Below are 24442 nucleotides of genomic sequence, written 5' to 3' on the forward strand. Positions count from 1 at the left end.
CTACGTCACAATCACCTTGGACATCAATGAGGACCCACTCACTGCGCGTGGACCTACCTCAGTGCACCGTAAATCACCATCCCGTGGAAGGGTACCTGTGCCGGCCGCTGTGCATCCGGGGCCACTAACTCTGTGCTGGTCAGGTCCGGGACCCCTACTTCTGAGATATTGGATGGCCTCTGAGGCGATGGCCTTAGGGTCATCAATGCCATGTGTCTGTGGCCCTGCGCTGTCCGCTGCCTCCGGCCTCAACTGCGGTCCACCAGGGCCCACACATCAAATCGAGGCCTGACCGACCCGGACGTCGCATCACCACAGGAGGCACACGCCACCACTGCCAGGACCAGCTCCAACCACAATCTGCCAGAGTCTAACCGGTGGTCCTGACGGACTTGCCGAGTTGCTCACACCTGTCGTGGATGCAGCGCTAGGTTTTCTAGCGGGGAGTACACCTTGAACTGTAAGTCTGTGTTTTGATGTCTTCTTCCAACAGGTTGATACTATAGTTGATCAAGCATGCCCTGGCGGTTTTTTCTGCTAATTAACTAAGTATCCTTGATATACCATTCTTAACCAGTCTGGTTTTTAACCCGTTTGTCTTCATCTTTTACCGTCTCCCACCAGAATGTGGCTACAGGGACTTCTCCCCTACACCTCCCATGGGGCAAATAGGTTTTTCCAATAGGGTAAGACTTCCATTTTATTCACACGAATGTCAGAGTGAACACAGATGCCTGACACTCATATACATTTTTTCACCTTTTTCACTTTAGGAGAGAGCAGTAAGTATGGAGCGTGACTGTGACACATCAAGTTCTACCGAATGACAACCATTTTTGAGTATTATATGATTGTCTCACCCCCTCTCTCTCTTACAGGTTTCTCTAAACAGGTGGCAGCTGGCTATAGGCCTACGCCCCCAGTGGTAAGATTGGAGCCCAATATCTAAGGTCCTGACGAATGCCACGTACCCAAGTGGACAATACAGGCAGAAACATGTTGACCCCCTCTTAACAATCACTAATTCACAGCGGCGACGGGATGATAAGGTCCCCACTCACCGCACTTATATATTTTAATCCCACATAGTAACCCCATAGAATAAAAAATCGTTCAGGTATACTATGATGGTTTTTAAATTCACTCACTCCTTTTTTTTTTGGGCCCCCACTTATTTTAGAAGTGCATCCCTGTCTCCAGGTGCATGCCCGCCCTCTATCAAACGCGGTTTTTAGAGGGCGAGGACTGGCAGATGATGAAGCATGACACCTGGTGGTGTGTGATGCCAGTCCGTCAATTTTTGTGATTTGCCCCCACTAGTTTGGGCATCTCTTATATACAACTAGGAACGGTCCTTTCTGTGGTTCATAGCTTTGGTTGGAGGCTGACCGATTTCTAGTGCCCTAACGCCTCTAGTTCCCTTCCCGGGCCAGACCCTGGGTGTAACTGTGGTTCTTTGTGTGCCATTGTGCCCATCTCCCCCGTCCACCAAGTCCCTGTCTGTTACTTTCCCTGTTGATGTTGTCAGATCCTCTCGAGATGTGTCCATACTCCCTACTCCTTGCACCATCTCCACACTGATGACTGTGGCCTCGGTTTCCGCCAGCTCCTCCTGTGGTGCTGGACTGCCACCTCTGTCGCTGTTGCTGCCTTCCTGTTGGAAGCGGGTGTGTGCCTGGTTTAGGTTGTCACGTCATGCCGGCGCCTCTTGGCCTCCTCGATTGACCTCCTCGGCACTCCGACTGCATTCCAGGTGGTCTGCTTATGGGTCAGTTGCTGGTAGTGTTCTGTCACTTCTGTGACGCTTGTCTTGTTTTCCTGCGGTCTGCACCCCGTCTTCCTCTCCCTCTTCTCCTTGGCCTTCCCCGACCCCATTGTTCCTTGCTGGTTGTTTGTGGGGGTTGTGGGGTTCGCGTTGGCCTCTACGCTGGGTCAGGGTGCATCCATGTTGCTACGTGCTTTGGCTTGTTTCTGCTGTGTTGTTTCTGTGGTTTTTATGGTGCATTTTCCCGCAAGACGCGTGGGATTTTGTACCGCGATTGGCCTCATCGCATGATTTTTTCCGTTCGGGGTTTCTCATTTTTGCGCGGCCATTTGATGCATTAACTGGTGACTATCGCATGCTACCGCCGCGTTGTGAATACTTGGTTGGCACGGCCTAAGTTTCCCTCGATGGGCTGCGATGTTGAGAGTTGTGTTAGGCTACTCTGGAGGTAGTTTATCACACGTTCTTGTGAATATACCCCTATGTTACTTACATCTTTCCTGAATGTGATAAGAAAGCAACATTCATGTAGCATATGACAAAGATTTCCCTGTGTTTCCTTACAGTTCCAGCACCGATCAGAGTCCACTAGGCTAAGTTTATATTGTCTACGGGGATACAAATAGACTTTTTATGCTGTCCAAAACTGACTATGATGGGAGAAGGAGCAACTTCGTATCGAGTTAGTCTACCCCAGATACTACTCTAATAAAGGGGGTGTTGAATGTTCTTTAGGAAGATATTGCCATTATCAGCCAGGTCTTGAGTTGGCTTAGAGTCTTTTGAGATGAGAAGTATGGGCTCCCATCTCACATTATTCCACGCCCTCCCATCTCTCATCATCCGTTCCATCTCTCTGATGAGAAAACCAGCGATGTTCCCTGCAAAAGGGCGATAACCTCGCTATCTCTGGAATTTTTATCGCCCTGGAGAAAAGCGTTGTTAATAACGTGCTACCAGGGCGATAAATACCAGAGATAGCCTGCGATAATATAATTATCTCTAAGCACGGCCAGCGATAATTATCGCTGGCCGTTGTTAATATGCCCCAGAGTTTCTAATTTAAGGCCTTTCCATTGGATCAATACATTAACTTTAAGTCATTGGGTGAGCACACTGCCAGGTATTGCATTTTTCAATACCACAACTGAATCATTGGTAAGAGAAAACCATGGCAAGGCAAATATTTGCCCTAACAACATATATATACATACATATACATACATAAGCATTGTGTAAAAGACAGACACAGAAAGAGTTATTTTGTATACATATGGCTGTTTGTGCGTGTGTGTGCGTTAATGAAGGGGTGTGTGAATGTAGGGGTGAGTGTGAGTGTTGATGTAGGTTATGTCTGTGGATGACGAGTGTGTGAATGTAGGAGTGTGTGTGTAATTGGATGTGGGTTGTGTGTGGATGAAGGGTGTGTGAATGTATGGGTGAGTGTGTGTTGATGTAGCTTGTGTATGATGATGAAGGTGTGTACATATAGTGGTTTGTGTGAGTGTTGATGCAGAAGTGTGTGTGGGTGAAGGTGTGTGTGATTGTCGGGATTTGTGCTGGTGTAGATCTAAGTGAGTGTATGTGTGTGTGCACACAAGCAGTATGTAGCGAGAGAGATACATGCAGTTAACACATGGCAGTGGTTTATTTCTGCACAGAGATCAAACCTCGGAGCTGCTAAGAGTTAAATTACCTATGTAAATTGTGAAAGGGAAAAGCTGTCAGAGTGCTTTGTGGACATTGCCCGCAGCCCAGTAATGAGTGATTGCATTTTGCATCATCCATGTACTTCTAATCACCGCCTCTCGAGCAGGTCTAGTGTTCTCGTTATTGCAGGATGTGAGAGGCTTGGATTTCCTCATTTGCTTGGTTTGATCCAGGGCCAAAACTGATCATTTCTTCACTTCCGCTTACTCACCGCCTCGCGTGGTGTCCATCCCTCCCTGCCTGCATTCCTGCTGCAGCACCCGGGGTTTGTGTAAGTTGTAGGTCTGGGAGAGGATCACTGAGCTCTTACTATACTCAAGTATAAAATGTAAAATGACTATTTTTATATATGTAATAGTGATGCTTAGCCTGACTCTAAGCACTGCAAATGGGGAGATAGTGATAACACAGTGTGCATAAGTGTTGAAGCTGGGATCACAACTCAGGTGTTCTGGTTTCGTGAAGGGTGGTCGGACTGGGGGACCCTGGGTGCTGCTGGGTGCAGCTGTTCTTGGTAGACGGCCCAACATCACAGCACAGATTAAAAACCCTCCTGTCTCTAAATGTCATGGAATTTACCCATTCCCTCTGCTTTACCAACCTCCTGGGGAGAAGGGGCTATTCCCTGTCCCAGGTTCTTGGGATGTAGCTGCATGAATCAGATTGTTTTCCCTTTTGTGGTCCAACAGACTCCACTCGGGAGCAAGTCAAGTTGCCGGGTGAACTACTCCCAAACAGAAGACTGACAGTAGGCCTCATAATCCTCTACAGCACTGGCAACGCTTGTTAATAGCCCCATTATGATTACAGCGGGGCACACAATAAGGTATTCGTCAATAGGTACTACCACGTGGTAAACTATTAGTTAACTTCTTTCAATATGTTTGTGTTATGTGTATTTGTAAAGCGCTCTATCACCAGCGAGGGCATCCTGGCTCTGAGAAGGTGTGTGTGCCTAACCCTGCCTATGGTAGTTTGGTTAATTGAAAAGCAAGGTCTTCAGATTCTTGCAAAATCCAACAAGAGAGGAGGAGGCTCTGATGTAGAGTGAGAAGCTGATCCATGCTTTAGGGCCGATGTAAGAGAATGCCAGTCCTCCTGATCGGGTTCTGTGAATATATGTGGGTTATGTGCGAGTAGTAGTCTTGCTTAGCATCGGTACTAAACAAAAGTAATTCCTGCCAGGTGAATAAGTACAATTCTAATAACAAGGTCATACATTACAAAGTGCAAAATGTCGCAAAATAGCCCACCACACCACAAAGGAAAAACAATCCCTTACAATGACTTCCATAACAAAAAATGAATTTCTTACCGAATGTACTCTTTTCTGTTTCTTGTTTTTTTAAACATATAAATATATTATAACTTTAGACAACAATGATACAAAACAATATAACACATACATTGACAAAAACGGAAAAGTAATACAAATGATATACACCGAAAATCACAAAAAGCCAGGGAGCATCCCTCAGTAAACATACCTCATACAAACTCACATGTATTCTAATCAGGCATACACAGACAAACCCAAACGTCACTCATTCAAACAGAGAGCATTCTTAGGTAGGATAAACAAACCAATCATTATCAATAAATCAGAAGGGCAAGATTTTTCTTTTTAAAAAGAACCCCATATTGACTCAATACTATCAATTGATTATAATTTGAAGCTGTAGAATAAACCGCATTTCTTAAATTGGGTTAGTGGTCTTGTTCTGACTAAGGTTGCAGTTGATTAATTTCTCTTAGACTGTTGCCAGGTATGGCACGAGGGAAATGGGTCTGTAGTTGGAGAGCTTACCTGGGACAGCAGATGGTGTCTTGAGTAGGACAAACACAAGGAGATGATGGACGGAGCGCTGAAACTTTTCAGACACTCACCCCCAGTCACATATCTGGGTTGAATCCATCATCATTCTTTAGCTCACTTCGCCACCTCAGTTCCGACCCAGTTATATGCAAATCAGTCTTGACCCTGTGCCTCATGGGAACAGTCCAGCCCGAACTACCAAGCCAGGGCTTCCCTGAACCAGAAACAAGCCTCCTGGGACCGGTTTCTGGGTAACACCCTTCATCAGACAGGCTAGCTTGAATCCAGTGGCAAATTTAGCTAGGTACCCACGTTTGGGCATACCCTGCCAACTTAGAGTGAACACAGCAAACACAAGGAGGTGATGGGCGGAGCGCTTAAACTTTTCAAACACTCACCCCCAGTCACAGATCTGGGTTGAATCCACCATCATTCTTTAGCTCAGTTCAGTTCAGACACAGCTGTCCATCAATTGTTCTTTTTGCATTTGTCACCCTCAGTGGGACGGGTATGCCCAGACGTGGGTCCCGTGCTCTCCATGCCACTGGAGTCAAGCTATCCTGGCTGATGAGGTCTGAAAGCCCGAAACAGGTCCTAGGATGCTTGTTTCCAGTCCAGGGAGGACCTGGCCTGGCAGTTCGGGCTGGACTGTTCCCATTGGGCACAGGATCAAGACTGATTTGCATTTGGCTGGGACCAAACTGGAATGGTATGGTGAGCAAAAAAACTACGGATTTAGGCGCAGATCTCTGTACTGGGGTGAATGTATGACATTGTTCTGCATTCTGTCCATCAATTGTTCTTTTTGCATGTGTCTTGAGCAGGGTCTTTGCGGTGGCATGTTTCTAGGTGTTTGGGAATGTGGCTGAGTCAATGGAGATATTGGGGATGGGTGTTAGTGCTACGAAGATCAGTATGAGTCCTTTGAGGAAGGCGTGGTCGTGAAAAAGGTCAGATGGGTCCCCGAGGTGCTGGTATTCATGGTAGCAGGGATTTTGATGGTGGTGATGATGGGCCAAGAGGTTAGGGTTTGTTCTACGGCCGTGATGGGAAGTTGAGTTGTGACAGTGATGGGGTCTGGCTGAGGATCGAAGTTGCTGTATGTGGAGGTGATTTTGTAACCGAAGAATTCTGAGAACTTGATGCAAAGGTCTTGTGAGAGGGTAGGAGACACGATGAAATCTTTGATGATAGCTAAGATTTCCTTTCTGCTGTCTGTCAGTGCCGGCGTTGATGTGATCTGCAAGAGCAGTATGATTGGTGTTTCGTATCTGTTGGTGGTAAAGTCTTAGTGCTGATTTGAAGATTCCTTATCTGTTGTGTCATGACTTGTTCTCTAAGAAGTGGCATCACTGTTGCCAATCAACCACATGTGCTTTGTTATGGAACCAGTATCTCTAGATGAACCAGTAGCTCTAAGAAAGTCCTTCTCCTACTTCGCAGCCAAGGCCTGGAACAACCTTCCCCTCCACCTCCGACAAGTCCCTACGCTGCTCCAGTTCAGGAAGGACCTCAAGACCTGGCTCTCCGGATGACCCTAGCACTCAAAGGAGCCCCTTCCCCACCCCCAGGCACCTTGAGACCCTCGCAGGGTGAGTAGCTGTGCTTTACCAACCCTGATTGATTGATTGAGGCAGCATCTCACCAACACTTTTTGGATAATCTAGGTAGTGTGTTGTTGCATCTGTCTGGATTAAGTTAAGTGAGCATTCCTTCTGAGCCCTGAGAGCCTCAAGGACCTGCTCCATGAAGGTGGCATAGCTCCATTATTGCAAACTTGTGTGGATGTCTTTATTACATGCTGTCATGTACCTATCGTTCACATTACCTCAGGATATAGTAATTAGAGTAGAGCCATAAGAAGGTACTATTCCTCAGGGAGGAAGATAAACGGGTGGAGATGAGCGCAGATAATTACTGTGAGAAGTTGGCCTGGTATATGCTGTCCACTAGTTATAGTGGGCACCTTGTATCAGTCCAAACAACCCCTTATTGGTTAAAGGGTTAAAGACAACCTTTATTGAAAGCTATCTTAGTGGTAGCTATGGAGAGCAGCCTTCAAGCTAAGTCTTGAAGGAGTGTAAAGCAGCTTATTTTACCAGTCTATAATCTCTTGAGTCACTAAATGAAAGATATCCACACCAGGTATATATATAAAATATATGTATTTGTTACTAAACACACCCTCCTAGTCTCTTTATGAGACTAGAGGTCAAAACACATAAGTTACACTTCAATAATCACAGTAAAATAGCACAGATACACGTCAGGCCCTAGGGGCGAGCCAAACCATATACTAAAATAGTGGTATAAGAACCCCGACTTAACTAGACACAAGGCCTAGAGCCCGTTGAATCACTGGGACCCCAAGGAACCACCCAAGGTAGTGACACAGGGGACCCACGGGGGCTGTGTGCAGTGTGTGAACATAGCCGCGAGCTCCCGTTAGCTTCTATGGGGAAAGTCGCGGTTAGATTTTTAAAGATAAGGGACACTTAGAATTGAGTCAGGACCAAACCCTTTTGGACTTAGGAAGTTCTAGGGCTAGCACCCATGGGAGCACCAGAGTACTCGTGTTACCTCACCCAGGGAAGCCGGATGCATAGGTGTCTTTTGGTGTCGGGTCGCGTCGTCAATTTCAATGGGAGCTGGTGAAGAAGTGCTGCTGCCGTGAAGATGTGAAGTGTCCGAAGAGATCCAAGCATGGATCGAAGATAAGAAGAACCTGAAAGTAGAGAGGACAGAGTCTGGGTCACTAGCCAGTGACCAGGAAGGCGATGAGCAGATGCCTATCGATGTTGGGTGATTTCAGGTGAAAGAGGTGAAGCTTGACTCTTCAGCCACGAGGACCAGGAGTCATTGAGGATGACCAGGAGCTGGATTCGAGCTGTCCCACAAAGGATGTCAAGTGCTGCAGCATCAGTGCCTGGATTGGACACAACAAGCCTTGGCAACAGCAACCAATGCAGAAACAAGAATGATGCTTTGGTGCAGACCAGCAAGGTCTATGGGACTCACCACTTGGTAGGGAGTCAGGGCACATCTGGCGCAACCAGGGAAGCCCAAGAAAATACAAAGTTACCCCGTCAGGGACCCACCAGTCAATGGACCAGGGATCGCGAAGGGACCTCAAGATGAAATACAAAATGGTGGCCCACGGGTCACTCGGAATGACCAGGCCAACAATCTTGGAAGGATTCAGTGTTCGAGATAGGGGCTACAAGTCAGCCCAAGCACGACTTCAAGAGACCTTAAGAAGTCAATGCATTCGCAGAAATGCACGGTAACCAGGAGTTCCGGTTCCACACTACTCACGAGGGCTGCGGGTCTCAGCTTTGCTGAGGACTCGGTTCGGCCTCTGAGATGTCTGGAAATCTTCTTCCTGGGCTGCAAATACTTCGGAGTTCGGCGGGAGCTTCGATAATGCAGACCGGCAAATTGCTTCATTGGTGCCTGCCAAGCAGGGGAGTCACTCCTTGACCCCAAGGGAGATTTCTTCAGTCCTCTGGTCTTTAGCAGAGCGTCAAAGGTCCATGATTCAGCTTCAGAGTTTCGTCCAGGGTAATCTAAAGTTCTGATTACAGAGGTTCCTTACTAATACCTAAGGAAGGGGTTGGACTAGCTCTCGGGACCCACCTATGGGAGGGTTTGGAAAGAGGGGTGGCTACACCCATTTCGTTTGTCCAATTTTGCACCAGAGCAGGGGCTGGAAGCCCCTGAACTGGTCTGAGCTGGACTATGCACAGGGACACCAAATGTGCCCCCAGTGCAGGACTTCAAAGCACTCAGAGAGTGCTCCCACCCAGCCCCAATACACATAATCCTGTGTGGGAGGTGGTTACACCTCCCTGTGACAGGAAACCTATTGTCCAGGCCTCCCCTGCCAGAGTTTCGGTCAGCAGTAGGAGGCCAGACTTGTGTCTGTGGCTGCAGCATCCATTTTGTGATGCCAGGGCTCTTTTAAGTTTCTACCGGGTATATCAGTGCTGCCATGTCTCTCCCTCTAGAAGGGTGGGATCATACTTCCACACCAGTTACTGGTGTGGGGGTATGATTACAAGGTGTTTGACACCAAACACGACATGTTTCCATGCAGCCAGTCCAAAGTTAGCATTTACAGGTTTGGTTATAATGCACTTAAAAATATATGGTCAGGCTGCACTACAAACAGCATCAGAGAAGGGTCTCCGAACGCTGCAGATGGGCTCTGCTCATGCGTGGGCACCCTCTCACATAAGAAACAAGTACTCTGCCTTCAGGATTGATAAGGCCTGCCATAGGAGTGACTTATTTGTTTATATGTGTGTATATATATATAGTGATATAGGTAACCTATATCACAGTAAGGGGTGCATGCACCACCTTACCCAGGCTGAAATAGCAGATCTGTGGTGTCATTTTACATGCTTCAGCCTCTGGTAGGCCTCTGGGGTACCTATGCCCTAGGTACATTGTACACCATATACTAGGGACTTATTTGGGCACCTCAGATTCAATCTGTAATGTACCTAAAGTACATGGAATCATTTTAGAGAGGACGCAGCTAGGCTGGGGCCCTGAAGAGCAGGGTCCCAGCCAGACTAAAGTCGAAAAACAGTGAAACACCAGCAAAAAGTGGGGGTAAACATGTGAAGCAGATCCTACTCTCCTACAATTACCAATTGGATGGCCTTTGCTCCTTTCATGATTCCATAGGTGTAGTAGACTTTGAGGAGTGGAGATGTGACATTGTACGTACAGGGTTACCATGTAAAGAGTTCAGTTAAGAGCAACAGACTGCTATGTAGTAATATAGATAATAAGAAAATTAATAAAGAGGGCAATCTTATTGAACAAGAGTATATATCTATGACTGTAGGTGTTGATAAGTGACTGATAATATAGGTATCATAGCTTATAACTTTGATGAATAGGATGCGCCTTGCAGAGGAGGTGAGTATTTAGTTGTAGTATTTGAGGCGGTTAATGCCTCAAATACTTGCAGCATGTATATATTGTGACATATATGAACATCTGGTGCACGGGGTCTTATGCAGGCAAAACAGGCTTAGTAGCTGTGTTTGCTGCTCTTGTAGTCAATCAATCAATCATCGCATTTATATAGCGCGCTACTCACCCAGAGGGTCTCAAGGCGCTGGGGGAGGGGGGTCTGCTACTGCTCGAACAGCCAGGTCTTGAGTTGCTTTCTGAAGGCGAGGTGGTCCTGGGTCAGGCGGAGGTGGGTGGGGAGAGTGTTCCATGTCTTTGCGGCGAGGTAGGAGAAGGACCGTCCCCCTGTGGTGGCTCTTCGGATGCGGGGGACGGCGGCGAGGGCGTGGCTGGTCGATCGAAGCTGGCGTTTGGGAGCGTAGAAGTTGAGGCGGCTGTTGAGGTATCCTGGGCCTTGGTTGTGTAGTGCTTTGTGTGCGTGGGTGAGGAGACGGAAGGTGATTCTCTTGTTGACTGGGAGCCAGTGCAGGTCTCTCAGGTGACCGGAGATGTGGCTGCGGCGGGGGATGTCCAGGATGAGTCGTGCTGAGGCGTTCTGGATCCGCTGGAGTCTCTTCTGGAGTTTGGCAGTGGTTCCGGCGTAGAGGGCGTTGCCGTAGTCCAGACGGCTGGTGACGAGGGCCTGGGTGACCGTCTTCCTGGTCTCGGTGGGGATCCACCGGAAGATCTTACGTAGCATGCGAAGGATGTTGAAGCACGACGAGGAGACGGTGTTGACTTGTCTGGTCATGGAGAGGGAGGAGTCCAGGACGAAGCCCAGGTTGCGTGCGTGGTCTGTTGGTATGGGTGCGCTGCCTAGGGCGGGGGGCCACCAGGAGTCGTCCCAGGCGGTGGGTGAGGATCCCAGGATGAGGACTTCCGTCTTGTCTGAGTTCAGTTTCAGGCGGCTGTTCTTCATCCATTCGGCTACCTCTTTCATCCCTTCGTGAAGGTTGGCTCTGGCGGTGGCGGGGTCGTTGGTAAGGGAGAGGATCAGCTGGGTGTCGTCGGCGTAGGAGATGATGTTGAGGTTGTGCTGGCGTGCGATGTCTGCGAGGGGGCTCATGTAGGCGTTGAAGAGGGTAGGGCTGAGCGAGGAGCCTTGAGGGACGCCGCAGAAGACTTCGGTGGCTTCAGATCTGAACGGAGGGAGGCGGACACTCTGTGTCCTTCCGGCGAGGAAGGAGATGATCCACTCCAGTGCCTTCTCCTGGATTCCGACGTTGCTGAGTCGCTGCACTAGTGTACGGTGACAGACAGTGTCGAAGGCCGCGGAGAGGTCGAGGAGGATGAGGGCCGCTGTTTCTCCGTTGTCGAGCAGCGCTCGGATGTCATCGGTGGCTGCGATCAGGGCGGTCTCGGTGCTGTGGTTGGCCCGGAAGCCAGACTGCGAGGGGTCGAGGGATCCGTTCATCTCGATGAAGGCGGCCAACTGCTTGTTGACGGTCTTCTCGATGACTTTTGCAGGAAAAGGGAGCAGCGAGATGGGGCGGTAGTTCTTGAGGTCGGCCGATCGTTTCTTGAGTAGGGCGCTTAGTTCGGCGTGCTTCCAGCTCTCTGGGAAGGTGGCGGTGTCGAAGGAGGTGTTGATGATGTCCCGCAGGTGGGGTGCGATGACAGTGTCGGCCTTGTTGAAGACGTGGTGTGGGCAGGGGTCGGTCGGAGACCCGGAGTGGATGGAGTTCATCGTGCGGACGGTGTCCTCGGTGCTGATCGGAGTCCAGGTGCGGAGGGTGGTGGTCGGGGGCGGTGGTTCGATCATGGCGTTCGTCGGTTGAGTGCTGAAGCTGTTGTGTATGTCCGCGATCTTGTTGTGGAAGTAGGAGGCGAGGGAGTTGCAGAGGTCTTGCGAAGGGGTGATGTCGTTGTTTCCGGCGTTGGGGTTGGAGAGCTCTTTGACGATGTTGAAGAGTTCCTTGCTGTTGTGTGCGTTGTTGTCCAGTCGTTCCTTGAATGCAGTTTTCTTGGTGGCGTGGATGAGTTGGTGGTGTTTTCGGGTGGCACGCTTGAGGGCAGTCATGTTGTTCGGTGTTGGGTCTCTGCGCCAGGTTCTCTCGAGGGCTCGGCAGTTCTTCTTGGAGCTCTTGAGTTCGTCGGTGAACCATGGGGCTTTCTTGCTACCGGGTCTGTTGGGTGGGGTCCTCAGGGGGGCGAGCTCGTCTGCGCAAACGCTGATCCACTTCGTGAGGTTGGTGGCCGCCTGGCTAGGGTTCATTGTGCTGGTGGGAGGGTTCATGTTCAGGGAGGTCGCGAGCTGGTCGGCTGTGATCTTGTTCCAGCTCCTGCGTGCAACCTGTTGTGCGATTGTGATTTATGTGTCCCTTGGTGCTCTATTAGTTGGATGAAAGTGTGTTATTTTTCAATTGAGCTGCATTGAGCTACATAAAAGGTGTTTTTCAGATCTGGTGGTATTTGTGGATAGCTACACTGGATGCAAGTTTGTATTGCAGGTGTTCAGACATATTCAATGTGTTCTGCCATCTATGTTGACTTTGATGACAATGTGATTGAGATTGCTGGTGATGCAGGAGTGGCGGTTCATATTCTGGCTGTGTTTAGAACTGGCTTGGTTGAGGTCTTTAGACTGGTTACATTTCTGCACAGAATGTATTTCAGTTGTTGTAGGTGTTGGGGACATTGGGCATGTTTGATACTATTGTTTTTTGATAATCAATTTTATTATCATTTTGAAAAAACAAATACAATGACGGTATACACAGTAAAGCCAACTCCACCTCCAACAGGCAGTAAAAACCCCACTGCTAGGGTAGGAGTATTTATGCAAATCACCCAAGCTGGAAAGCAGCACCCCATTACATGGGAGAGCCAAAGCTAGTAATTTAAAACAGTAGGTTCAGCCATTTGCCCCAAACCCTATGAAACTTTGCGGGACAACCACGTGCCTCAAAGAGGGGTTCCTCCTGGGCCGCGCACCTATCCAACCCCGGCGCCACTTTCGCAGGGTAGGGGGTTGGGCTGGGCCCAGGCCGCTGCAATATCTTATTTAGCCACAGCGACCGCCGTTCCCAGAAAATATTTGTCCACTCTAGAGCTGTCCAAACAATCAAATACACCCAGGAGAAGACGTAAGGGATCGTGTGGAACCTGCCAACCCAAGGTCTGTGTGAGCTCAGATTCCACCCCGGACCAGAATGGGTCATGGCCTGGACAAAGCTAGACCATATGGTAGAAGTCGGCCTGAGCTTGGCCGCATCATGTGCAGTCCGGGGAGAGGTGCAGCCCTGCCCTGTGTAGGCGCTCGGGAGTGAGATAGGCCTTGTGGAGATAATAGAGTTGAATGAGGTGGAGTTTGGTGGAGGTCGTAAGGGTTTTGGGAGCCATAAGGGCATTGCGCCAGTCCACGTCCTCTAGGGGGCCCAATCATCCCTCCCAGCGGGCCCGGAGCGAGTCCAAAGAGGTTGGGCCAATGTTCACCAGGGAACGGTATATCCATGCCACCCCTCCCCTACCCGGATTGCCCATCATGACTTGTGCCTCCAACGGGCTAAACTCGGGTAGTGATGTACCTATTGGGATATGTACAGTGAGGGCGTGGCGGAGCTACAAATACTTGTAGAAAAAGGAGGTGTGAAGGGTGTGGCATTGCTGTAGATCGGGGAAGGCCCTGTTGTGATCCCCCACCCAAACATCTCCAAGCAGAGAAATCCCAACGTGGTCCCACTGTCGGAAACCTGTGAGGGTCGACGCCTCTCACAATGATGTGCCTTGCCAGAGAGGAGTATATTGAGTGAGTCGCTTATCCCAGCACGTGTGTCGCAGAGCAGAGTGCCACGCCACCAGGACCGCTCTGGTGATTGGTGGCAAAGTCTGTTGTATTGGAGCCCCGTATAAGTAGGCTTCAATATGTGGAAAGTCCATGTCTCTTAGTTCTGTCTGATAGGCCGGGTCAGACCACCCCCCAGTGAACCAGTCATGGATGACGAGGAGTCTGGTAGCCAGTTAATAAAGATAGAGATTCGCCATGCCCATGCCTCCATCAAAGGGTGAAATCCTGCAGCGGGCTAGGGCACTACGTGGCCTCCCTTCCCCCCATAGAAACCACATGATCACCCCGTCAAACTCTCGGAACCAGCTCCCGGGGAAGTGAAAGGTGGTATTCCGGATGATGTATAGGAAGCGGGGGAGGATCATCATTTTAAAAGATAACCCCTCTTCCAAGGGGATTAAGTAGTAGAGTCTGCCAACGTTTGAGGTCGTTTTTGGCTTTCGTGACCAGGGGAGTAATATTAAGTGCCCATTCCAGCTCTGGGAGCAGAGCCACCCAAATTCCCAGGTAAATGAACGATAGTCTCCTGATGCGGATACTCGACTGCCAATCAAAGCAATCCCTTGCCAGAAGGAGGGGAATCAGGGTAGACTTAGCTGGGTTGAGTCGCAGGCCTGAGACACTCTCAAAAGCCCGGAGCACCTTCAGGCATTGGAGACCGGAACATTCTGGGTCTGCCAAGAAGAGGAGGACATCGTCCGCGTAGAGGGTGATTTTGTCCACATGATGGGAGTCCCAGGACCAACCCTGGATATGGGAATCGCTTCGTATGAGGCAAGCCAGGGGTTCCATCGCCAGTGCGAATAAGAGGGGTGAGAGGGGACACCCCTGGCGCATACCTCTCCGGATTGGGAACTCCTCCGAGATGACACCATTGATAAGGACCCTGGCTTTGGGACTGGAATACAGAGCAAGGACAAGATGGCGGAAGTGGGGACCGAAGCCCATCATCAGAAGGATGTCCCCTAAGTATCGCCAGTACACCGTGTCAAAAGCCTTCTCGAAGTCTATAAGAAGGAGGGCAAGATACGGTGTTAGGTAATGGTGGTGGGCCAGGGCAAGGTGGAGGCGCCGTATGCAGTGCCTGGTACCACGGGCTGGCATGAAGTCGCACTGGTCCGGATGGACCAACTTGTGCAAGAGGGGACAGAGACGCTGGGCCAGAGCTGTGGAGAAGATCTTAATTTCAGTATTAATTAAAGAAATCGGACGGTAGTCCGCACAGGAGGCAGAGGGTGGTTGGGTCTTCGGAATTACAACAACAGTGGCCACGTCGGTCTCGGGGGAAAGGAGCCCACCTCGGCGACATGCTGGAAGAGCTCTACCAGTTGGGGCACCAACAAGTCTCTGTAGGCCATACAGTACTTCTGTGGGAGCCACCCGGCCCGGGTGTCTTCCCTGGATTCAGCAAATAGATGGCCCCCTGTATCTCCTCCGAGGTAGAGGGGAGATCCAGATCCGTCGTCACCGCCTGGGTGAGGCAGGAGAGTTAGACATCCGCACGTTCCAGCAGAGCCGCCAGGGTATCCTCAGGGGGGGGGGCGAGCAGAATAAAGTTGTGCATAGTAACCCGCAAAGGCCTGTGCAATGGCCCCAGAGGTGTGGTGGTGAATTCCAGTGGCGTCGTGGATTTCAGGGATGATTCTGTTGGCCCTGGGGTATGAGACCAAGTTGCGCAGCAACTTTCCATTTTGTCCCCCCAGCCACAGATACAGGCCACAGAGGTGCGCCACAGCATCTTGGCAGAGTCGAGGGATATCTGTCGGATTTCGACACAAATTGCTGCCAGCTGCCTAACAGGTTGGGTGTCAGCCGTGTCCGAGAGGGTCAGTTTCAGCAACGTGGCTTGTGCCTCGAGCTGAGTCAGGTGAGTGGTCTGAGCCGCACGCTTCGCATGCACCATGCCCCTGGCCACGCCATAAATGGTGGCCTTACTGGCCGCCCAGAGTGTACCCAGGGATGGGACCGTTCCCCGATTAGTAAGAAAATAGTGATGCAGTTCCACCTCCATCGCGTCTTTGACCTCTTTGTCTTGTAAAAACCATGTGTTCAGTCGCCAGATCGTCCGCATCCGTCAGTGGCACCCCCTAACTGAAGTGATATAGCTGAATGGTCCGAGGAGAATCGAGATATTGGAGATGTTTTGACAATCTGTGGCAGGTAGGAGGAGCAAGTCAAAGCGTGAGTGAGTGTGATGAGCCACAGAGGTGTGGGTGTATTGTTTCTTCCGGGGGTTCCAAACCCTCCAGGCGTCGCATAGGCCAAGAGCCGCGGACCAGTCCGACAGTTTCTTGGTGTGAGCTAGTCATACCGGGGATGGCGGTCCGGTCGCGTCCAGGGACGGCTGCATGACCGCATTGAAATCGCCCCCAATAATCGCCTGACCCAGGGGCAAGGCGGAAACTAAGACATTGAGGCGATGGAGAGTGGAGGGTAGTGTCGCCGGTAGGTTTAGAGTATATCCTTCAAGCCTACAAGACACGGACACATAACGGCCCTGTGTGTCAGTCGTTACTTGCTCAGGGGTGAAGGGGAGGCCTCTCCGGACCAGTATGGCAACCCCCCGGGAACCCCGTGTGAAGCCAGAGAGCCACACCCTATCAAACCCATACCGTGCTAGGAAAGGGCAATGAGTTCCCAGAAGGTGTGTCTCCTGGAGTAGGAGAACGTCGGGCACGTGTATTTAAGGACCACTGTACTTTGATGCGAACCAGCAATCCGTTCAAGTTCCTGGATAGAACTCAGAGGGACCTACTGATCGTAAACATCTGGGTCGCAGGTGGTGTATGGGCGGAACGGACCGACAGGGCCCAGATCTCAGGGGGAGCAATGCTATGCCACTAGGGCGGAGAGGTGTGGCAAGTGCAATGTGGTGTGCTGTCGGTCGATGGTGCTATGATGTATAGGTGTCAAGATGCTATAAACAGAAGGCAGAGGCTCAAACAGAGCTAGATCAAAAACAACTTCAAAAACAACAGTCCCCCTCCCTGGACCCCCCCCCCACCTACCCCACCCTATACTTCCAGAACTGATGCATCTGTCGCCCTGAAAAAAAAAGTTAACAATAACAGGCAGCCAAGCTAAAACGCTTAGTAGGGCAGTTCGTGGCAATGGTGGACCCCTCCATAGTGACGGATGTAGACGATCATCAGCCTGTGTCTAAGTGGATAGTGTTCACAGGGGATCTACCCCAATACTGGCCCGACGGGCTTTCGCAGATCAGACTCCCGCATCCCCACCAATGTCCTGAAGCGTGGGGCTTCTAGAAAGGTCTGACTCCGACAAGGCAGGTCGCAAGGCCCCTGATAGGTCGGGATCTCGGCTTAGATTATCCATGGAGCTAGCACCGCTTCAGTCATTGAGAGCCATGGGGCCCACTCGGTGGCCATCAATCGGGTCCCGAGGCCCGTCGACTGTGATGCCTCCCCCGTGCCATCCCCTGCGAGACCGGGTGCGTCTCCGTTGTTGCTTGGGAGGAGACAGGATTTTTGCTGAGGGTCAGACAGGGCGGGGGGGAAGCAGGCCGAATCCGCAGGGGCCACTCCTCAGTGAACCAGGCCCAGGCAGCCTGTGGGGTGTCGAAAAAGATTGTCTTGCCCTGAAAGGTAACTCAGAGGCGAGCCGGGAAGAGGAGGCCATATCGCAACCCTAGATTGCAGAGTTTTTGTTTGACGTCAGTGTAGGAACGGCGCTGGGCTTGCACCTCCCTCGTGTAGTCTGGGAAGAGCATGATGGTGTTATTTTGGTACTTCAGGGGGCCCTGGGCTAGGGCCACGCTGAGGATGGCATCTCTGTCCCGGAAGTTGAGGATCCTCACTATGATGGGACGGTGTGGGGCACCGGGAGGAGGTTTAGGTGCCAAAGAACGGTGGGCGCGCTCAATTGCAAACCAGGCGACAAGGCATTTTTGGCCATCCAGGATTTCAGCCATGTCTCTATGAAGGTGTCTGCATGACCCTGCTCGACCCCCTACGGAAACCCCACCAGGCGCAGGTTGTTTCACCGCGAGCAGTGTTCGGCATTCTCTGCTCGACGAAGCAACTCTGATGTGCGAGTCTGCAGGCGGGCCACCTGGGTCTTCAGCTGCCCAAGCTCGTCCTCCACTGTGGAGAGACGGGACTCCGCCTCTAAGATTTGGGCCGTGGTGTTATGAAGGTCCTGGCGAATAAGGGCCATGTCCACCCGGACCTCTCTGATCTTGCTCTCTACCAAAGCCTGGGAGGCACCGATAGCCTGTAGGATGGTCGAGAGGTCAGTCCCAGGGAGGGAGGTGCCCCCAGGCATCCCGTCCGTTGGATTTCGGTCCGCGGTGGTGTATTGGTCCATCCTATTCTGAGTTTGTGGAGCGGATGTCAGGATCGTCAGGTTGTCAGTAGCACACAGTATATTCAAAAACGCCACTACCCGTGATTCCAGTGCTCCAGCGGGGACGATGAATTATTCCCTGACTCCCTTGAACAGCGCCCCCAACAGAGGAATAGGAAACCCTCCTGCGTGAGGCGCTATCCGGGGGACACAGGGAAGGGGGAAACTCAAGGAAGGGCTGTCTGCCTGGTAATCCTATGCTTGCTTCAGAATGAGCCAGAATGGCTAAGGTTAATGTCCACGCAAGGATTCCTAATAATATATTCTTTCTTCTTAACGACGAAAGCGTTGAGAGGAGGTAAAGGCTTAGTTCGTCTTAGCGTGGAAAGTGATGACTTCTCACTTCGACTAGCGCTAGGACAAAATGCAAAGGAAAAAAAAACAGAACAAGAGAAACAGCGGAGTAAAGGAACCAGAACGAGGTCACAATAGGACACAGTAGAATAGCAGCTGGATTAAAGTCACTTCACGCCAAAACTAAGCACAAAACGAACTTCTGCCCGTGCAACCCATAGTCTTGCTGCCAAGCGTGCGAGTGAAATCCTTCTGGCCCTATCTGGCCCTTTCTAACTCCTGTAAATCAACTAATCACAATACGGGAACAGTCTCGAAATAGTCTCTAGGGGAGATAGGCTGCGCTCCGGCTAAGCGCGCACTGGGAAATACGAACTGGACTTCTCGTTCCTCCCGCACCCAATGTTTGTACAAGGAAGGCACTCAAAGCCACAGGTCGCTGCAATCACGGGGAATAGGAACTCTGTAACACTGGAATGGTACGGAGCAATCTCCGTGTTACCTGACTCCGGGTTTCAAGGACTCTCCAACTTCTCTCACGGTTCTATGTGGAGACGGGACTCGGACTCTCCAACTTCTCTCATGGTTCTATGTGGAGACGGGACTCGGCCCGACACGGGACTAAGTGCGGCAATGCTTCATGCTGCAATCCGGCGGGGAGCACCGTCCACCATTACAATCCTGATATGTTTCTTGTTGTCAAGCACCTTCCACCCCCGGAGGCAGTGCTTATGTACTGCAGGCGTGGATATGCGCCCCATGGCCTGCTGGGAGTCGTAGTCTTTGGGGCATATACTGTGGAAGTGGCGAAAACCGGGTATGGGTGTGTAGCGAGGCCTGGTCTGTCTTCCTCTTATTCTATGGGTGATCGCTACAGTACCCCTTCTCAATGACCGACGACTCGGCGGTTGGCCTGGTTTGCCCGGATAAGCCTCATGAAAGCGTTTCAGCAACTCTGGGCAATGCAAATTGTCTTCCGGTTCCCATGTTCTGTCCTCCACCCCATAGCCTTTCCAGTCCACCAGGTATTGTATTCGCCCGCGTACTAGATGGGAATCTAGGATCTCCTCTACCTCGTACTCCTCTTGCCCATCGATATCGACGGGTAATGGCTTCCTTGGTAATCTCATACTGGGTAAGCAAGGTTGAAGAAGGGACACATGGAAAACCGGATGGATTTTCCAGGAGTGAGGTAAAGACAATCGCATGGCTACAGGGTTGATACATTCCTCAATACTATAAGGCCCTATGTATTTGGGTTTGAGTTTATTTACACCCCTTAAATGTAGATTCTTTGTTGAAAGCCAGACCTTGTCCCCCACTTGGTACTCGGGTTCTTTAGTTCTTTTCTTATCTGCTTGGGTCTTTTGGGCAGCCTGAGCACTGGCAAGGTTCTGTTTGGCCTCTATCAATATCGCTCGGAGATGTGCATGGTGTTCGTGTATGCTGGGTACCGGGGACTGAGCTGGCCATTCAAAGGGGAGCATATTGGGGTGATGACCATAGACACAAAAAAAAGGAGAACAACCCAATGTGGAATGTGTTGCATTATTGTAGGCGAACTCCGCCAACCATAACAGTGTGGGCCAATGTAAGGTGTTTTGCATGGTAAAACAGCGGAGATATTGCTCTAATGTCTGGTTTAGGCGTTCTGTTTTGCCATCAGTTTGGGGGTGATAACTAGAGGACAGTCTTGCTTCCATATTCAATATTCTGCAGAGGGATTTCCAAAAGCGAGAAGTAAACTGCGTTCCCCTATCAGTAATAAGAACATTTGGAAGTCCGTGTGCTCTGACCACATGCTGGAGAAATATCAAGGCTAGTTCCGATGACGTGGGTAACCCCTTGAGGGCGATGAAATGACCCATCTTGGTAAGATGATCAACTACCACCAGGATTACGGTTTTTCCTTCACTGGGGGCATTTCTACAATGAAGTCCATTGAGAGGGTGTGCCAGGGAGACGGGGGAGTCGACAAGGAACGGAGTAATCCCGTTGGTTTGTTGTGGGTAGCTTTTCCCTGTACACACACCACACAATTCTTTACGTAGTCTTTGACATCCTGGCGTAGCCCCATCCACCAAAAGGAGCGTTCCACACAGGCAATGGTTTTGTAAATTCCCAGATGTCCTCCAAGTACTGAATCATGAGCCCATTCCAATACTTGGTGTTGTTGTGTCTTGTGAGGCATATACAAAGCATGGTAATGATAGACCAATTCATCTCTTTCCGATCTGTGTTCCGGTTCTTCCTGGATCCAAGCGGGTATGTCTACATCCGTCAAGGAAATTCTCACATCGTCAAGGAAATTCGGGGAAGTTAGCAGTGCTAGAGTTTGTCGGGGAGGTTCGACCTCAGTGAGTATGAACGGTGGTGGCGTCTGGTTGTGAGCCACTGTGTCTTCTGATTCCCCGATACGGGAGAGTGCATCTGCTTTCCCATTCTGTGGTCCCGGTCGGTATTTGATCACAAAATCATAGTCAGAAAAGAACAGGGTCCACCTTAACTGACGAGGGGTCAAGGCTTTTGCCGTTTTCAAAAACAATAAATTCCTGTGATCAGTGTAAATTTCAATGGTGTGAAGGGCACCCAGCAAATAATGCCTCCATTCCTCACATGCTCTTTTGATCGCTAGCAATTCTTTGTCAGAGATGGTGTAATTGATCTCACTGGGAGAGAGTTTTTTAGAGTAGAAGGCCACTGGGTGAAGTTGGCCACTTTCTGGGTGTCGCTGGGAGAGTACGCCTCCTAAGGCATGTTGGGAAGCGTCTGTTTCCAGAATAAAAGGGAGTTGTGGATCCGGATGGCGCAAGACGGGGGCCTGCGTGAATTTGTTCTTTAGTACTTGAAATGAGTGTGCTGCCTCTTTACCCCAAACAAACGGAACATGCTTTCTTAGTAGGCTGGAGATGGGATGAATCACTGCGGAGAAATCCTTTATAAATCGCCTGTAGAAATTAGCGAAGCCGAGAAAACTCTGCACCGCTTTCACGTTCTGAGGGGTTTGCCAATGAGTGATCGCTTCCACCTTTCTTGGATCCATGTGAAACCCCTGAGAGTTGATGATATAACCCAAAAATGCCACTTCCATGACGTGAAAGAGACATTTTTCAAGTTTGGCATACAAGGAATGTTGTTGGAGTCTCTCCAACACCTTTTTTACTTGAGTGATGTGTTCCGTGAGGGTAGAGGAGTAGATTAAAATGTCATCGATGTAGACAACGCAAAACGTGTCTAAGTACCCTCGCAACACCTCGTCCATAAAAAACTGAAAAGCCGCGGGGGCGTTGCAGAGCCCAAAGGGCATCACCTGATACTCAAAGAGCCCAAACTTGGTTCTGAAGGCGGTCTTCCACTCATCCCCCTTCTGAACCCTCACGAGGTGATAGGCTCCTCGGAGGTCGAGCTTCGTAAAATATTTTGCCCCCTTTAATTGGTCCAGAAGCACCGGGATTAACGGCAGAGGGTAGCGATTCTTAATAGTCACTCTATTGAGTGCACGTTAGTCAATACACGTTCTTAATTCCTCGCAATCCTTCTTCGGTATAAAAAAAAGAGGAGAGGATGCGGGAGGCGAGGAATGCCTGATGAACCCAGAGGCCAAATTTTCTTCCAGATAGGTTTTCAGATATTGCGTTTCGGGTTCCGTTAAGGCATACACTCGGCTGCACGGAATGGCCGCTCCTGGTATCAGATCGATACGACAATCATATGGTCGATGAGGTGGCAATCGTGTTGCTTGTTGTTTGTTGAACAGATCATGGTAAACCCGGTACTCGTCAGGCAGAACCGTAGAACAACAGTATTTCTCTTGAGTGCATGCAGTAGCAAGGTATGTCGCTGGTGTACTCTCGTAGTCTTTAGAATAAACTTCATCTGGTTTGCAATGTTCTTGGCAGTACACAGATGTCATGGTGATAGTACGTGCGGCCCAACTGATTACAGGATCATGCAAGGTCAACCAAGGCATTCCTAAAATCAACCCAAACTGTGGTGCATCTATCAGATCAAAGTGGATGTTTTCATAATGGTCCGCACCTATGGCCATGCGGAGGGTCGGTGTACGGAATCGTACGGTACCAGAAGAAAGCGGTGTTCCGTCCACCGATTTCACAAGTTCTGGGAAGTCCTTCTTTTCGCATGGGATTCCCAATCTGAGTGCATATTCCTGGTCGATGTAATTACCAGTGGCGCCTGAGTCCAGCAGAGCGTCCACTTGAACTTTGTCTTGTGCTGCGATCCATAAAGTCACTCCAATATTTAGGTGTACCACGGCTGATTGTTGGGTGTTCGCTAACACCGACGAGATCATGCTATGTGATGTGCTCAAGCCAGAGACCTCATCCTGACTTGGGCTCCTTAGTTTTCCGTCGGCTCTTCTCGTCTTGGAGTAGGTAGCCCTCGCGGACTAGTGTTTCTGCTGTCTCCTGAGGTTCGGGCTCGGCATTCCCTTATGAAGTGGCCCCCTTTACCGCAATAGAGGCATTGTGTCATTCTCCTCCGTTTGTCTCTCTCTTCCTGGGTTAGAGGGCCTCGAATTCCTCCCAACTGCATTGGTTCGGGTCGCTCCAGGGCTTTGGACTGGTCGTCCAGGACTGTTCTCGGACGCATATAAGGTGCTCTTGTTTCACTCTTATTCTTGTCCCCTTTGCGTTCCAGCAGGCGATGATCCAACTGCACCGTCAGATCTATGAGCTCTTCGCAGGTTTGAGGCAGTTGTACAACCTGAGCGAGGACGTCCTTAAGTTCCCCTCTCAGCCCCTGGTAAAATAGAGTGATTCTTTTCTCCGGGGGCCACTCCGTTTCAACCACCATCCGATTAAATGACGTGATGTATGACAGCAGATCTTGAGATCCTTGCCGCAAGTTTTCGATCCAAGGTCATCATATGGTTCTTCCGATCAAACAGTTTCCTTAGTTCTAGACAAAAGTTTTGGAAGTTATGGAGGATTGGATCATTTCTTTCCATATGAGGAATAGTCCAACTGGCGGCGTTTCCGCCCATATACGACATCATAAATGCCGTCTTTGATTCTTCATCCTGGAACACGGCGGGTTTGCAGAGGAAATGAAGTCGACATTGATTAAGGAATGTTTCGAACTTCTTAGGATCCCCATAAAATATTTCCGGGGGTGCCAAGGGTATGCTAGTGTTTTGTACAATGTGTACTGTAGGTACAGTATCCGACGTTGTGGGTGGATGCGGATTTGTGGTAAAAAACCCCGCTCCAGAACTGCCAGGGTTGGGAGTATGTATAGACGGTACAGGAGGGGGCAGAGTAGCTGGTCGAATGTAGGAACCCTCCCCAGGGCCTCTACGTGAAATTCCCGCTACTTCCCTTCGTAACGAGCTTACTTCTCTATGCAAGTTTTGATTCTCTACTCTGGAAGTCTGCACCTCCTGCTGCAGAGCCGTCAGACTCTCCACCGGGGAAGCCAGTACCGCATTGGTATCCATCGTCCGGGCTGTGCGTCTTTTCGTGGGCTTGACAAACTGTCAGGATCGTCAGGTTGTCAGTAGCACACAGTATATTCAAAAACGCCACTAACCGTGATTCCAGTGCTCCAGCAGGGACGATGAATTATTCCCTGACTCCCTTGAACAGCGCCCCCAACAGAGGAATAGGAAACCCTCCTGCGTGAGGCGCCATCCGGGGGACACAGGGAAGGGGGAAACTCAAGGAAGGGCTGTCTGCCTGGTAATCCTATGCTTGCTTCAGAATGAGCCGGAATGGCT

The sequence above is a fragment of the Triturus cristatus genome, chromosome 7 (genome assembly GCF_964204655.1).
Source record: "Triturus cristatus chromosome 7, aTriCri1.1, whole genome shotgun sequence".
NCBI lineage: Eukaryota > Metazoa > Chordata > Amphibia > Caudata > Salamandridae > Triturus > Triturus cristatus.